Source organism: Hypanus sabinus, chromosome 12, assembly GCF_030144855.1.
Source record: "Hypanus sabinus isolate sHypSab1 chromosome 12, sHypSab1.hap1, whole genome shotgun sequence".
Classification (NCBI taxonomy): domain Eukaryota; kingdom Metazoa; phylum Chordata; class Chondrichthyes; order Myliobatiformes; family Dasyatidae; genus Hypanus; species Hypanus sabinus.
Genome location: NC_082717.1, coordinates 70,730,793 through 70,749,173, shown reverse-complemented (window position 1 = coordinate 70,749,173; position 18,381 = coordinate 70,730,793). Strand labels below are relative to the sequence as shown.

Sequence of the window (18,381 nt, the reverse complement as noted above, 5' to 3'; positions counted from 1 at the left end):
CACATTGAGCAAGACAACATCAAGTGGTAGGGAGTATAATCATGTTGCTTTCTATTTATAAGTGAAAATTTAGCTTTTGTATTACCATAGCGATTTGAAGTCCTGACTCTGATTAATAGTGAGCCTCTGGAGAGAGAGGCAGCTTGTGCATCTTGAATCTCTTGATGCTGTCTGTGCTAGTAATTTAAGATTAAGGGTAAGTGGTGATACCTCTCTGCAAGATAAAAATGCAGTAGAGAATATCATCTCTACTTCTTCATATGTTACATTTGCCAAGCACCAAGAGGCAGCTCTGAGGATGATTGGTGGCAATGGACACGATCGATGGCAGTGAACAATAAGCAATGTCAATAATGCCATTCTATACGCAGTTGCACTGGATCATTTAAATTGTTATAAGTTTTGTCAATTATTGTACCTGTCTGATGGAACAGCCAATTCCCTTGTGCACTATACTGTTTGCCAGGGTAATTTATCAGATGAAAAGTCCCAGAATCTGAATCTATTTCATCAGTTGACAATGTTAGAACTTTGTAAAGCTCCCAGTATGGGCAATCCTGCATTATAGAGCTTGGGTAGCAGATATTCATCTTTGTGGTGGTCACATATTGTGGGCAAAAATCTGAGATAAAAAGTAAAAATTCTCCTTCATGGAAAACATGTATTGAAATTTTTTCAGCTTGCATTTCCTGATGCAAGTGCAAATGAAGAAGCCTTGCAGTAATGAAAATCACAGTACTGGAATGCAACCACCTGTAATGTGGACATTTGCCTGTAATGTGTGTTTGAGACAATGGCCATGTTGTGTGGCCCGGCTTTATCATGACTTGAGGCAGTTACAGTCAAAAGACATGTTGACAATGAAAATGTTTGCGATATCATATGTAACTGAGTAGTGTGCCAGGAAGAGAATCTATTTGGATTTAATACATTTGAATCTTGTTAATTATCAGTTATCGCTACATATCTTAAACATATTACCAAGAATATACAAACTGCATAGTGCATACTTGAATTGCATTTAATTAGAATCATAATTTTATGTTAAATGTTAGAGTTCTTCAATTCCAAGATACTTCTGCAGTAAGTTTGCCTTTTCAATTCAAGTCCATGCTGTTTTATGCAAATCCATAACAATTAAATGACTTTGTTTAATGTAGATTGATTGTTAATCCCAGTAAATCTTAATTACTGGCCTTTAGTTAAATGATTTAAGTAACATGATGCCAAAAGTTTGATTTACTGCCATTTATTTCAGCTGTAACTTTTAACAGATTGTGTTCTGAGCACACCTGTGAATTTTTCCCACCTTTCTGATCACCTTTGGTTGCTACAGAAATGCTTCTCTAGATTTTCTTACTCTTACTTTACAATGACCAAAGTAAACAAACAATTACTTTTATCTATTTTATAAATTTCTAGGTATGCACATAGATACTGATACGCGGTTATCTAATTCCAGTGCAATGAAAGAGCAGTATCTTTAGAAACAGCTGGTGAAATGTAGTTGCCTTGGGCAATGCACTAACCACTGTGTAACACGGCACTAAACATTTGGTGAATGTCTTAGTGAAAGATGAACTTCTTGAATTATGATCTATTAGATAGGATGGAATTGCCTTCTTTCTGGTGACATTGAACTTGTGTTGATGGACAAAATCTTGTTTCTGCACGAGGTTGAACTGGTTTTCAATAATATAATTGCATTGTATTTCTTGGCTTTGTGAGTCAAATAATGTTTGTAGTTCTGTATTTTCCTTTAGATGTACTCTACATACTGAATTTTAGTAAGAATTAAGCTGAATGAGACTTGTTTGTGTTCCCTGTTAGTGGAATTTAATCAATACTCGTATTTCACTCTCAGCAATGCTCTCAATAATGTAATCCTGCATTAGATCGGTCCCTATGCATTGCAGTGGGACTTAAGGATGTGAAAGATGCAATTTAAATGCAAAACTTTCTTTTGCCGTTGAGAGGATGTTGTTCAGTTTGCTGTCAGCAGACCTCAGATATTTGTGGATTTAGGGCAGAGACTTACTCTAATCCTTTACCTGATGCAGTGTATGTTGGCCTCAACTGAAATGAACAAGATGTCTGAGATGCACCATTCAAACTAGGAAGTATGAAGCACAGTGTAAAATTACATTTAAATAAAGTTCAGCAAATAAAATTGGATATAGAGAGATTGGAAGCAGAAAAGAGAAAGGGAAAGTAATATACTTGCTCTTTATATTTAGTCCAGTAATAATTCTCATCTTTCCCCCTTTTACTAGGCCTGGGACTGTTTTTTTTCCTCTTCTTATCATTCTCTTGCTAATTGCATAGTTATTAAACACGGGCAAATTGTATTCAGACTTGTTCAATACTGTTGGGATTCACATACAAAATGCTGGAGAAACAATTAAGATTGTAACTTTTCTGTGTCATTTTCAGAGATGCTTGATGAAAATGTTAAACCACATTCTTCCTCCGTGTCCTTTCCAACACAGCACTCAACCAATGTCACCGGAAAACAGATATACTGTTACCTTATCCCAGTGGTATTTATGGGATATTGCTGTGCAATTTTGGTATATTGGTATATTTTGGTATATTGACAATAGTAACTACAAAAGTTACTAAGAGACATTATGGGAAATAGTGCTAGAATGTAATTTTGTCCTTTATTTAACTGTCGGTCATTATGTTAATTTCCATTTGACATGTGTTCCCCTTGTAACACATTGTCTTTTTTGATGAAAGCCTATGTTTCAAGAGCTAGAAGTACCTTAAATTCAATCATTCAACACAACTGGGCATGCCACATGCATCCTTCAGTTTTATATGAGTCCGTCGTTGGAACAGCAACATCTTTCATTTAAGTGCTTTTGGCATTGACCTTGCGTATGAGAGTTTCTTCCTATGATTTATCAAAGCTTTTTAGCTATTTTAAGGTTTTTAATTCACTCTTAGTGTTTTAAATTTATTTATTTTTACTACAATATTTAAAAAATTTTGCATGTGTTTTAATTAATGGAAATGTTTTAAATCTGTCATTGTTAAATGTATCTACCAACTAAAATTGCTTAAAAAAACAAGTCTGTGTTGAGCCCTTCATTCTGTCTGCCTCAAAAGTTGGGATCTCCTGAAGGCTATCCATTTCAATTCAACTGCCCATTCCCATTCTGACATGTCTTTCCGTGGCCTCTTCCTCTACTGCCATGATGAGGTCAACCTTGGGTTGGAGGAGCAACACCTCATGCTCTAACTGGATAGTCTCTAACCTGATATCACAGACATCAATTTCTCAAACTTCCTTTAATGTCTTCTCCTCTCTCCTTCTCTCTTTTTCCATTCCCCATTTAAGTTACCCTCTCATCCCTTCTCTTCTCACTCGCCCATCACTTCCCTCTTGTTCCCCTCCTCTTTCCCTTTCTTCACATTCCCCTGTTCTCTGCTATTAGATTCAAAGTACTTATATGTCAACATATACAACCCTGAGATTCATTTTCTTGTGGGCATACTCAATAAATCCATAATAGAGTATTGACCAGAATAGAATCAATGAAATCATTGAAATTTTTTTTTCCTCAGCCCTTTATGACTTCCACCTGTCTCCCTCACCCCAGGCCTCTTTCTTCATCCCCTTCTCATCCACCCACCTTTAGCCTCCGCTGGTCTCATCTGTCACTTGCCAGTTTGTACACTTTTCTGTAGCCCCATCCTCTTCGGGCTTTTGTCCCCTTCATCTCCAGTGTTCATGAAAGGTCTTGGCTCGAAATGTTCCCCTCCATTGATGCTGCCTGACTTGCTGACTTCCTCCAGCATTTAATGAGTGTTGCTCTGTAATCGTGGATATACTACCAGAATATCCCAGAAGTAGGACCTTGAGGTACAGCATTTGAGGATTATTTTCTACTTGGAACCATTTCCTTCATGCCTGTTGGGCTCACCCTCTCCATATTTGGTGAAAGGAAGTATAAGTGGGTGTGGTGTCTGGACGGTGGAGTGGATCCAAAATGATTTAGCCTACTGGCGGCATTGTTGTCCTGAATGATGGACCTGTAAAGAATATTAACAATCGAGAGGCTTTTGGGGAAAAGAAGTGCAACCTTTCATTAAAAAAGTGAAAGGCACAAGGTCAATGTTTTAATATGCTATTATATTCATTCTTTATCTGTTTCGTATTCTGTTCTCAAACTTGTATTAAGACCTGAAAAAAGGAAACAGACACTGAAAGGATTTTTGGGGGCAAGCCAATTGTATGAATGATTTGATTTCATATTGTTTGTTAATTTGTTTTTGATATTAATGATATTCTGACTGGAAAGTTAAGAAATATCAGTTGAAAGTATATTACAGGAATATGCTTGAGTCAAGTTTGTTGCAAAATTTGAGGTTATTAATAGTAATTATATGCAACATTTAAAATAGATATCACTTTATCATTCTTGCATATTTACCATCAACAATGATCTTTTGATTGTGATAATTTAACTGTTCACTCTAGGTCAGTTGGATTGCAACATTTTATTAACCATAAACTCACTGTGGCATAGTGAATAAAGCATTCCACTATATGTGTAGCTTTAAATTTTTTGGAAGGTACAGTTATCAGACATGGAGCATTGTCAAACTATATGTCGAACTGATTGCTACTTTTTTTGCATCGTACCTTATAGCGATCGTGCTTCTTCCTGGTTATGGCTTTCAGCCACCCAATCGTGTTTTTGATGGAGGTCCCTTGACAAGCCATGCTCATCAGATATAGTTAGTGTCTCCTCGTCTATATGGAAGCAAATAACTGCTCATGTACATTTGTCGCTATCTAAAGTTTGCCCATTTCTGCCAACAGTGGCCTGAATGAAAAATTCAACGTCATTATCTAAAGGCAAAAAGCTGGATTTGTTCTTGATCAGTCCGATTAATTGCTTGTGAATCTAACGTTTATGCAGAACCAGAACAATTTAAAATCATTTGAATCCAGTGCTATGAATGTAGAACTTGGTCTGGTCATTCATCACTGAAAAATTATGCTTGAATAGTGTGCAATGACAACTCAATTTATAATTGCAACAATTTTGAAGGCAATTGTTACATACCTTTCAAAATGCATCTTTGACCTTCCTTAAATAATTGTTAGAAAGAATTATACCCCATTTTTTAATGTTGATGCTTGCACAAGCACAGATGAATTGTGTGAAAGATTTATCGCTCCAAACAGGAGTTCTGTATTGATGGAACAAAATCTCATCTTTTGTATTATTGCCATAATAGATTGCCAAAAAGAATGCATCTGCATCTAGCTATGAATTAAGTACTTTTTAAAGCTGCATATCCTGAAGTTTTATACAAATTTAAGAACCTTGGATGTATATTTTTTTAAGTTATAGAACAAAGTTTCACAAGATATAAGGCATTGGTTCAGAATATGAACATATGCTCCATTATAATCTCTGCCAGTACTTATCCTTAACTGGACCAGAAAATTGTGCAACATTGGAACTTGAAGAGGCATTTTCAACATCGGGTTTATTCAATGAGATAATGACTGCCCTTTATCCAAACTCAAAGTACTTCACTTGGTTTCTTTTCCATTAATAACCTTGTCTTGCAAAAATCATCTGCCATTTACAGAACAAAAATAGATTTATTTGTCTTTGGTACTGGTCACAGGCAGTTTGCAATGATTGCTTAACTACTTAACTGCAGTTTTAAAGCCAGCCAATGTTCTGTACCAGTGAGGTGTACTCAATATGTGTGCTGGTATGGGGCTATTTGTAGTTCAGCTGCTGCAGCTTTGCCATTTTCTGTGATCTGCAATTCTGTTTTCAGGAACATATTACCTTTAAGAATGACAGTAATATCCTTTACTTTGCAATTTCTGGTGTAAAATACTGTTAGACACTAAGACTTTGGAGCAGAATTAGGCTATTTGGCCCATCGAGTCTGCTCTGCCATTTTATCATGGCTGATTCATTTTCCCTCTCAAACTGATTCTGCTGACTTGTCCCTGTAACCTTTCACACCCTGACTAATCAAGAACCTATCAACCTCTGCCTTAAATAAATCCAATGACTTGGCCTCCACAGCCCCTTTGGCAATGAATTCCACAGATTCACCACCCTCTGGCTAAAGAAATTCCTTCTCATCTCTGTTCTAAATAGCCCTGTATTCTGAGGCAGCACAGTCTGGTCCTAAACTCCCCCACGATACAAAACAACCTCTCCACATCGACTCAATCTGGACCTTACAGCATTCAATAAGTTTCAGTGAGTTACTTCTGGGGCACCACTGAAGAAAGTGACTTGTGCAAGTAGCTCTGATGGAAAGCAACAAATACTCCCATTTCAGTCTGTTAGAGCTGAGAACCACAACCACATCAAAGGGCTGTACAGCTAGTAATATCGACTTAGTGAGAATAAAAATATTAATCGGTATTTGAAATCAACATAACCTGGATGGACTCCGATCGCACTTCCCTTTAAGACTGCAGAAAAGGGGATGCTAAGCTGGACTACAAGTTCATTTTAAGAGAAGTGGCTTTCAACTCCCAATACCAACCACCTTGCTGGCAAATGTACGGTCTCTGGTAAATAAAACTTAAGATCTCAGGGCTTGGTTGTTGTACCAGAGGGACATTAGGACCACTTACATCTTCTGTTTCATGGAATCTTGGTTAACACTTTCCATTCTGGACATGGTGATTCAGATAGAAGGGTTCCCAATAAGACAATATTGGACTGCTGAGTCTTTCAAAAGCAGGGGAAGAGGAATGTGCTTCATGATCAACTCCTCATGGTGTACAAACGTAGCAGCGCTGTCCCAGTCCTGTTCACCAGACCTGGGACATCTTGCGATCGAGTGTTATCTGTTTTACCTGACGCTGGAGATTTCAGTTGGTGATGAGAGGGTATACAGGAGCGAGATACACCAGCTAGTTGAGTGGTGTCACAGCAGCAACCTTGCACTCAACGTCAATAAGACCAAAGAACTGATTGTGGACTTCAGAAAAGGTAAGATGAAGGAACACACATCAGTCCTCCTAGAGGGATCAGAAGTGAAGAGTGTGAGGAATTTCAAGTTCCTGGGTGTCAATATCTCTGAAGACCTAACCCAGACCCAACATATCGATGCAGCTATAAAGAAGGCAAGACAGTGGCTATATTTCATTAGGACTTTGAGGAGATTTATTATGTCATCAAATGCACTCACAATTTTCTACTGATGTACCCTGGAAAGCATTCTAACTGGCTGCATCACTATCTGTTATGGGGGCAGCTACTTCACAGGATCAAAGTAAACTGCGAAGAATTGTAAAATTAGTCAGCTCCATCATGGGCACTACCCTCCATGGCATCCAGAACATCTTCAAGGTGCGGCACCTCAATAAGGTGGAATCCATTATGAAGGACCCCCGTCACCCAGGGCAGGCTCTCTTCTCATTCCTCCCATCAGGAAGGAGGTACAGAAGCCTGAAGGCGCACACTCAATGATTCAGGAGTGTCTTCTACCCCTCCGCCATCTGATTTCTGAATGGATGTTGAACCCATGAACATCATCTCACTTGTTTATTTCTTTTTTTTGCACAATGTATTTTATTTAACTATAATGTATATATATTTTAATTCACAAACTCTGTTATTATGTATTGCATTGTACAGCTGCCACAAAGTTAACGAATGTCACGACATATGTTGGTGATATTAAACCTCATTCTAATTCTGATTCTAATCTCCTGTCATGCTTCTTAATTCCAGTGAGTACAGGCACAGAGCCATCAAATGTTCCTCATATGATAACAATTTCATTTCTGGAATCATTCTCGAGAACTTCCCTTGAACCCTCTCCAATCTTAGCACATCCTTTCTTAAACTAGGGGCCCAAAACTGCTCACACACAATACTCTAAATGTGATCTGAATATTGTCTTAAAGCCTCAGCTTGATTTTAAAATCCTTGATTTTATATTCTAGGCCTCTAGAAATTAATGCTAGCAGTGCATTTGCCTTCCTCACCACTGACTCATCCTGTAAGTAAACCTTTAGAGAATTCTGCACAAAGTCTCCCAAGTCCTTTTGCATCTTGGATTTTATCTCCATTTGGAAAATAATCTACACTTTTGTTCCTTCTAGCAAAGTGCATGTCCTTGCATTTCCCGACACAGTATTCCATCTGCCATTTCTCTGCCTATTCTCCTAATCCAAGTCTTTCTGCAGCCTCCCAGCTTCTTCCACCATGCCTGCCCCTCCATCTATTTTCATATTGTCCACAAATTGGCCACGAAGTTTCATCAATTCTGAAACCCGAATCATTGACGTATAACTTTAAAAGAAGCATTCCCAACATCAGCCCCTGCGGAAAACCAGGAGTCACCAGCAGCCAACCAGAAAAGGCTCCCTTTATTCCTTCTCTTTGCCAATCAGTCAATCTCCATGCTGGTACCTTTCCTGTAATATGACGGGCTCTTATCTTGTTAAGCAGCCTCATGTGCAACAACTTGTCAAAGGCCTTTTGAAAATTCAAGTACAGTATACAATATCCACTAATTCTCCTTTGTCTATCCTGTTTGTTATTTCCTTAAAGAATTCCAACAGATTTGTCAGGCAAGATTTTCCCTGAAGGAAGCCATGCTGACTTTGGCCTGTTTTCTCATGTACCTCCAAGTACCCTGAGACCTCATCCTTAACTATAGACTCAACATCTTCCCAACCACAGAGGTTAGGCTAACTGGCTAATAATTTCCCTTCTTTTGCCTCCCTCCATTCTTGAAGAGTGGAGTGACATTTGCAATTTTCCAGTCCTCCAGAACCATGCCAGACTCCAGTGATACTTGAAAGGTGATTACTTTCCCTTTAGCTACATCTTTCAGAAGCCTGGGGTGTAGTCCATCTGCTACAGGTGATTTCCTGACACTCTTGAATTTCCAGCATACTGCTAGTGGCTTCCACAGAGAATACTAATGCAAAATACTTATTCAATTCATCCAGAATTTCCTTTCCCCTATTACTACTGTTACGTACCCCGTAACTGGGTCACTTACCAGCAAAGATAGAGAGGTCCGTTGAAGTCTGAAGGTACTATTTTTAACAATATTTATTGATAAAAATTCACAAAAATAATATCAATGCAAACATACAGATAATATACGTCGTCAATACTAAATCTAAAAGCGCAGGTATAATAATAATCAATAAGGAATATCTCTATCGTTGTCTAGGAGATAATGTATTGTCCGATGGAAATATAAAAGTCACTTTAGTTCATTCAAGCTGCAGCTTTTTGGTTGGAGAGAAAGAACGGTTAAAACTTGCCCATTCCTTTTATGATGTCAATCCTTCGAGAGTCGTTGGGAGTTGATTTCCCCGTTGTTAGCTAAAAACCGTTCTTCCATGGTAAAGGACCACCGATTCCAGGGCAAATGGAAAGGGACGCACGTGGCCTTCCCACCGGCTTTCGCTATTACAGGATCGCTAGTGTTTCTTCTGGTGCGTCTGAGGGGCTGTTCCCACAGACCCTCTTTTATCCTGACTCACAGGGTCCCAGATGTCAATCAGGTTGGGATGATGCAATCCCTCCACCAACCTCCCCCTCGGTTCATTGCCTGGGGCTTCGATGCATTGTACAGGATTCAATACACAATTCCGTCTCCAAAAGACAATGACCTATTCCATGGCTTTTTATCTCGGAGGCCCAGGAAACATTCCAACCATTGAGGAATCTGTGTGTCTCTCTCTCATTTCCTGGGTCTCCTGACTCGAATCAATAGCGATCCTGCGATTCTCAAAAAGGAGGGGGCCCCGGGCGTAACACTACCTCTCCAACATAATATTCCAGTGGTCCAGTGCCCACTCTTGCCTCTGTTTTAATCTTTTTATATCTGAAAGAAAATGTTTAATATCCACTTTGATTTTATTGGCTCGGTTACCTTCATATACTCGCTTTTCTGTCCTTAAGACTTTTTTTTAGTTTATCTGTTGCTTTTTGAAATCCCCCCCCCCCACCAGTCCTGTAACTTCCCATTAATTTTTGCTGTTATATACCTCTCTTTTGCTTTTATATTATCTTTGACTTCCCGTTGTCAGCCACGGTTACATCATCTTTCTTTTAGAATACGTCTTCTTTGGGATGTATCTATACTGTGCCTTCAAATTGCTCCCAGCCATTGCTGTTCTGTCATCCCTGCTGGTGTCACCTTCCAATCAACCTTGGCCAGCTTTCTCTCATGTCATTGTAATTCCCTTTAGCCATTGTAATATTGATACATCTGATGTCTGCTTCTCCTTCTCAAACTGCAGGGTGAATTCTTTCATATTGTTATCACTACCTCCTACGGGTTCCTTTATGTTAAACTCATTTCATAGGCATTCTACAAATTCCCTTCCTTATTGCCCATTATCAGCACCAACCTGATTTTCCCAGTTAACCTGCATATTGAAATTCCCCATATTGTAATTTGTAGATGACATCCTGGCTGCTGTTCAGGGTCCTGGATATAACTCCCATTATGGTTTCTTTCACTTACAGTTTCTTAACTCTACCTGCAAATTCAAGTTGAAGTTCACATTTAATTATCATTCAACCAGATATGAATAAAGCCAAATGAAACAGCTTTCTTCTAGGTCCAGCTGCAAAATATACACTAAACAAGGCACATACAGCACATTCAAGATGGCAAGCAAAGATACAGATGTGCAAAAAAAATGTATATAAATCATTCACCTTTTCTGTATACTGTGTATTCAAATATTACACCCTTAGGCCTGTATTCGTCACCCTTTTTGATTTTGTTCCCCTGTAACACTGCACCTCATCCTACCTATTGCAATTTTGCTCCATCATCTCAGATTCAGATTCAGTTTATTGTCATTTAGAAACCACAAAATTTAAAAATGAGACAACGTTCCCCCAGAATGATATCACAAAAGCAAATGACAAAACAGACTACACCCGAAAATCCACGTAACATTTGGCAATCCCCAATCCAGAGTCCAGAGAGGCTGCTGCGTATTAATATTGTGCTACTGTCTAGCGCGTCTCCCGGAAAGGAGCTCCAAATCCACCAGACAAAAACAAGACCAAAAACTAAAGCTACAAGACCTGCACAAAACCACATAATTTCAACATATAGTTACAACAGTGCAAACAATAGCATAATTGATTAAAAAAAACAGACTATGGGCACAGTAGTCCAAAGATGTTAAGGGACTATAAGTTCAAAAGAAACCACCACAAAGTTTCCACAAGTCCCCAGGGTCCCAACAGACTCACCATCCCACGCCGGCCGTAGAAGGGAATATCCCCGCTATGAACTTCCTAGGCGCCGCCTGACTCAGCCTCGCAGACGCAGCACACAATGAAAGCTCCATTGAAACCAACCTCACAGACACAGCACACACCAAAAGCGACCTAAGTCCGTTGAAAGGACTCCGAGTCCGTCGAACCTCCGAGCCAACGACCATCCCCTCCAGCACAGCTTCTCTGAGCACCATCTTCAGCCGAGCGTATTATGACGGCCCCACCAATGGCCATTGGCAACGTGACCCCGAGGACTGGGGGCCTTTTCTTCCCAGCAGAGTCCTGGACCTCGCAGCAGCAAAGAAAAAGGTCTTCCTGGAATTGCCCGACGTTCCTCTGTGCTCCCACGTCTGTTTTCAATCAAATATGATTGTGCACGGCACCCCACTTCACAAATAACAGATAATCATTTCCGGAGTGGCCGCTGCAAGCTGTGTCGCGCCGCCGTCTTGGATCTGCATATACTTCCTGACCCTCTTACTACACACTGCATCTACTTGTATACCAAATACCCCATCCTCAGCCCTATCACTCTGGTTTCCATCCCTCTGCTGAATTAGTTGAAACCCTCCCCAACATCTCTCGCTAACCTACCCATAAGACTATTGGTCCCCCTCAAGTTCAGGTGTAACCCATCCCTTTTGTACAGTTTATAACTTCCCTTGAAAAGATCCCAGTGATCTACATATCTGAAGCCCTGTTCCCAGCATTGTTCCTCAGGCAAGCATTTATCTTCCTAATCATTGTGTTACTTCTTTGGAGGTCCCAGTTATCAGCTTTTTATCTAACTCCCTAAACTCTCTCTTCAGGACCTCCTCCCTTTTCAAACCTATGTTGTTGGTGCCAATATGTACCATGACTTCTGGCTGCCTGCCCTCCCCTTTTGAAATGCTGTGGACCTGATCCAAGACATCCCTGGCACTTGGGAGGCAATATACCATCCGGGGTCACTTTCACGTCTGCAGAATCGGGTTTAATATCTTTGGCATATGTTGTGCAATTTGTTCTTGTGCAGCAGAAGTACATTGCAGTACATAGAAAAAAAGTGGAAATGACAGTAAGTGTATTTTTTTTAAAAGTGAAATGAAATAACTAGTGCAAAAAGAGGAAAAAAATAGTGAGGTAGTGTTCATGGATTTAATGGCCATTCAGAAATCTGATGGCAGTTGGGAAGAAGTTGTTCCTGAATCTTTGAGTGTGTGCCTTCAAGCTTCTGTACCTCCTTCCCAAAGGTAGCAATGAGAAGAGAACATGTCCTGGTTGATGGGGATCCTTAATGATAGATGCTGCCTTTTTTTTTGAGGCATTGCTTCTTGACGATTTCCACGACGCTGGGAGGCTAGCGCTCATGATGGAGACAACTGAGTTTACATTGTTCTGCAGCTTATTTTGATCATGTGCAGTGCCCTCTACCCACCCCCTGTCATACCAGACTGTGATGCAGTCAATTAGAATGCTCTCCACGCTTCATCTTTAGAAATTTGCATGTCTGCTCCTCTAACTATGGAATCTTCTATCACTACTGCTGTCCTCCTCCCTTGCCCCCCCCAAACCCCGCCTCCCCACTTCTCTTCTGAGCCAGAGCACCAGACTCTAGCCGGAGACACAGTCACTGCAGCTCCACCCCACCGGTAAGTCATCCCACTCTGCACTATCTAAAGCGGTATACCTACTATTGAGGGGAATGGCCACAGAGGTACTCAGCACTGGCTCTGCCTATTCTGTTCCCCTCTCCTGACAGTCAGCCTCCTGCAACTTTGGGGCAACTACCTTCCTATAATTCCTGTCACCTCCTGATTTTGCCATATGAGCCCAAGGTCATCAAGCTGCTGCTCCAATTACTTAGCATTTTCTCTGAAAGATATTTTAATTTGCAACAGTATTTTACACCATATGTTGCAACATGGCATCTTGTCATTTGATCTTTGCATGCAAAACCAGTGAAACATCCCCCTCAGGTATAATTTCCATTTGTGTGTTGTAACATATCAAAAAACTGCAATAATAACTTGAGCTTATTAAGTGCCCCTGCTTATTGCAGATTGTTTGGAAGGGTTGTCCCTTAAATGTGAGGAATGAGGCAGCCAATTTGCAAATAATAAGCTTCATTTAATCTATTTCAGTGATTTAAATTGAGTATTAAATATTTGCCAGGAAATAACTCCCTTGTTCTCTGCAGAAAGTGTGCCTTGTTGATCCTCTTTGCGCCTCGTGGGTGTCAACCTCGCCATTTCTTTAGCATTTGTCTATTTTTTACAAGGCCAAGTTGCTAGCTCGATGCTCAATCCAGCACAGATGCAAAACTTGCAAGGAGCAGCCAGATTGAAACCTGGGACCACTCGCCTCAAAGTCTGGTGCGGATACCACTACACCACCGACCAGCTTGCAATAGTGCCTCAGAGTCTCCAACATCCTGCTGAGAGATTTGCGTAAGGTCTATAGTTAGCATCTCATTTACCGTGCTACATATTGGACAAAGCAATATTCCTCCAATATCGTTTTTATACTGCAGTGTATACTGTGTAGTTTTAAACACCCAACTTTTTTGGTTGAAGGTGAGAGTGATACTCACTGAATTTAATCTATCTGCAGTGCAATTGCTTTCCTACGTTTTCTGAACATTGCTGTCACATTTCCCACAAATCTTCCACGAACCCAGGCTTGCAGACTATCACAGAATACCCCACAGGAGATACAAGCCATAAAACCTGCATTGGAGAGAGTAAGAACGTATTGCTTCATTTCAGAACCAGTGCAAAGAAGTCCCATCTGTTGATGTGGTATTAGTCTGCAATCAACAGATATCCCATCTGGTGGTGCTATCCTAAACTGGCATAAATATATATCCCATCTGCTTCTGTGCTACTAAATTGAAATGAACACTTATTCCACCTGCTATTACAGTGTTTGACTGCTATAAATGTTTACTCCATTTTCCCCTCTGGAATAGAGTGCGATGTGTCCAATGCAATCGTTTGACCTTCTCAGCAAATGTTGCCAAAGTGTGAATTGTTGAAAGATGTGGAGTGTAAAAAGTCTGTCCATCTCGCTCTCAAAGCACAGTAATATTATTTGTCACTCCACTCATCTATGTTAGTCTGCCTGCGGGTGCCTTAGGGTGCAAGTGTTCCACTTATCATTTTATTTGGAGATACAGCAATGAACAGGCCTTTACAGCCCAATGAGCTACATCCCCTAGCAACCGACTGACTTAACCCTAGCCTAATCACAGGACAATTTACAATGACCAATTAACCTGCTAACTGGTACGTCCAGACTGTGGGAGGAAACCAGAGCACACAGAGGGAACTCGCATGCACATAGGAAGAACGTACAAGGCAAGTTCCATGTCCATGTCCACAGTAGAGCAACATAACTCGGGCTGTTTCTCATGAGTGAATTTTTTTTTTAAACTACGGATACTGTAAATCTAAAATAAAAATCATAAATGCTAACAGTACTCAGCATCTGCAGGAAGTCCCTTCATTTGATCTAAAACTTCATTTTATTTCTGCTCTCACGGATTCAAACCTAACCTATTTTTTTAATCTTATTGAGCCCAGGTGTTTGTAGCTAGTTTATTCTTGACACTAACACAAAGTGCCTGTGCTTCTAACTTAGACTGCCACTTTTGTATGTATTAACTCACTTAATTCACTCCCAAATATGTACCAGTTTATATGCACAAACATAGAGTAGCAATTCACAGGAATATGTTCCAATGTTTATCTTAGTTCCTTTAAGCACTCAACACTCCTGGCACGTCCAACTTCACTGTTCTTCTCAACCACTGTCTCATTCAGGTTATTTCCCTTCCTTTCATGGTTCCACTGTCATCTTTCCAAGCCCAGCAATAATTGCTTTCCCTGTCCCTGGAAACTCAAGTAATGATGAAGAGCAGGAAAAGAAGTTTTAACTTGCCTACATGCTGCTGCTTAAAGATGTAATTCACAGGGAGTCAGTTTCTACTTTTATGACAACCAGTTCTCCAATCTTCCACTAGCCTTTAACCTCTCCACTACTTGATACTGCTGTATTGCTTGTCTGATACCAAGTCGTCATAGAATACTGCAATTATCTCCAGTTAATCAGTGAAACTAGCTATCAACAGTTATTTCTCAGGTCTTTACCCTGCTTCACCTTAAGAGATCCATAATGAGACCCTTAATCAGTCCCTGCAGAGACATGCCTTGCATTCTAACTGCCCTTTGAATACTTTATTGGATTTGTTAATAACTCTTGTACTTTTTACCCCGATGTTTGGACTGTCCCCAAATTGAGACGACGTTTCCTCATGCATCCTACTGAACCTCAACATAATTTTTTAAAATCTCCATTGGTTCACAGCATGTTAATTTCCACTGTAGAGTCAGAGAGTTGTAAAGCACAGAAACAGTTTCTTTGCCCAATTTGTTCATGCCGACTGAATTGATTATCTGAGCCAGTTCCGTTTGTCTTTGTGTGGCACATTGTTATGAGTGGAAATAGTTTCAGACACTGAAAGTGGAAATGTCAAATACAAAGGGGCATAGTTTAAGGCAAGAGGTAGAAAGCTTACGGGAGATCTGCAAGGCAAGTTTTTCACAGAAAGAGTTGAAGGTGTCTTCATTGCTTTACTTAGGATGATAGAACCACATAAAATAATTATGTTTTAAGAGGCATTTGGACAGGCAAATAGGCAGGAAGGGAATGGAGTGATGCACATCATGTGTTGGTAAGTGGAATTAGTTAGATTTACATCATGGTGAGCTGAAGAGCCTCTTCCATTGCTGTTCAATGTCCTATGTTAATTCAAAGTGCATTTCCTTTTTCAGATGGATGGGAGATAGCAGGAGGGCATGATTTTCATGCTGGCTTGTTAAGAAGAGGTGTGATAAATTGCCTTCTTTTATTGGCTTAAAATGAGCTTATTCAGTACAGCTGAGGAGTCTCCTGAAAAGTATCACTGAGATAACGATTGCCAACTGCAATGAGGCATGGGACAACTGCCAGCTGGGATTGATTTAGAAAAAATGGAAAATCTATAGGTAATAGGTCTGTCCAGTTCCTTGCATAACCTTCACTTGCATTCTGGGCAGCTTGCACTTAAGTTCAGTAGTTGTTCATGAAAAACGCATAAAGGTAAAACATAAAAATTATGGCCTCTGATAAATAGAAATTTGTATAGATAATATGGTGGAGTGGCCATCACCTTTTACACTCAGAGCGTATCTACTACTGCTTAACAATATTAAGTGGTAATTGCATTCCTAGTGTGTGTTTTCTACAAGTTCCAGGGAGTGTATTTTGTATGCAGAAAGTCAAAGTCCATATTCCAGAAAATAATGATTGAATTAAGTTTGAAAAGTCAAAGGAAATCTACTGGTCATTTGTACAGGAATCCAGGTTTTGAAACTTGATGATACCAATGTTATTGCTTTGAGCATAGAATGACTGCTGCACATCACTTCTTGCACATTCTCAAGAGGCTCAGTCTCTCCTTCCTCTTCATGTCACTTGCTGGGTCTCATTGGTATAAAACCAGAGCATCCAGAGTCAAAGTCACAAAGATGTAGGCAAAATCCACATAGACGACACCCATGTCAGAATCGACCTCAAGCCTTTGAAACTGTGAGGTAGCAATGGTAACAGTTCCACTATCGTGTTGCCCACAGTGGTGGAACTCAATACTTCTGCTGCCGATGCGTTTGACAACTGTTCTTCTGAATTGGAAGAGAAGCAGCATCTCAAAGCATTGATAGCATGAACTAAACAGCCGACAATGAAGAACAAAGCCATGGGAAGATTTGAAATCAAAGACATGAATTGTCAAATGAAGATGTTCCTTCATGAAAGTCATTAAGATCAGGCGATAAGGAACAAAATTAAGTCTTGTAGTTATATCGCATATTTCACAGCCTTTTTGAGGTAATTCCAATGCCTGCAGCCAAGAAAGTGGTTTTGAAGTGAAGACACTATTGAATATAGGAAGAACAGAAACCAATATGATTATGATGCAATCCCACAAACGGCAGTGTGATAGGGCTGGGCAATCTCTTTTTCATGATGCTGCTCGAGGGACTGATATTGAGAAACATAAAAAACCTACAGCACAATACAGGCCCTTCGGCTCACAAAGTTGTGCTGAACATGTCCCTACCTTAGAAATTACTAGGGTTACCCATAACCCTCTATTTTTTCTAATCTCCATGTACCTATCCAAAAGTCTCTTAAAAGACCCTATCGTTTGCACCTCCACCGCCGTTGCTGGCTGTCCATTCCATGCACTCACCACTCTCTGCATTAAAAAACTTACCCCTGACATTTCCTCTGTACCTATTTCCAAGTACCTTAAACCCATGCCCTCTTGTAACAGCCATTTCAGCCCTGGGAAAAAGCCTCTGGCTATCCACACCATCAACGTCTCTCATCATCTTATACACCTCTATCAGGTCACCTCTCATCCTCCGTCGCTCCAAGGAAAAAAGGCTGAGTTCACTTAACCTATTCTCATAAGGCATGCTCCCCAATCCAGGCAACTTCCTTGTAAATCTCCTCTGCACCCTTTCTATGGCTTACACAGCCTTCCTGTAGTAAGGTGACCAGAACTGAGCAGAGTATTCCAAGTGGGGTCTGACCAGGGTCCTATAAAGCTGCACCATTACCTCTCGGCTCCTAAATTCAATTCCACAATTGATGAAGGCCAAAACACTGTTTGCCATCTTAACCACAGCTGCTTTGAGTGTCCTATGGACTTGGACCCCCAAGATCCCTCTGATCCTCCACACTGCCAAGAGTCTTACCATTAGTACTATATTCTGTCATCATATTTGACCTACCAAAGTGAACCACTTCACACTTATCTGGGTTGAACTCTATCTGCCACTTCTCAGTCCAGTTTTTGCATCCTATCAATGTCCTACTGTAACCTCTGACAGTGCTCCGCATTATCCACAACACCCCCAACCTTTGTGTCATCAGCAAACTTACTAACCCAACCCTCCACTTCCTCATCTAGGTCACTTATGAAAGTCATGAAGAGTAACGGTTTCAGAACAGATCCCTGAGGAAGACCATAATTCTCCTTTCACATTCTGGAATACTACATAGAAGTAGACTGGAACTG

At 40.3% G+C, this 18,381-nt stretch overlaps 1 protein-coding gene across 4 annotated transcripts in view; it reads left to right on the top strand.

The window, feature by feature from the left end:
* LOC132403001 (ADP-ribose glycohydrolase MACROD1-like) overlaps positions 1-18,381 on the top strand; it is a 1,163,451-nt gene that overhangs the window by 873,270 nt on the left and 271,800 nt on the right. The window lies entirely within an intron of this gene.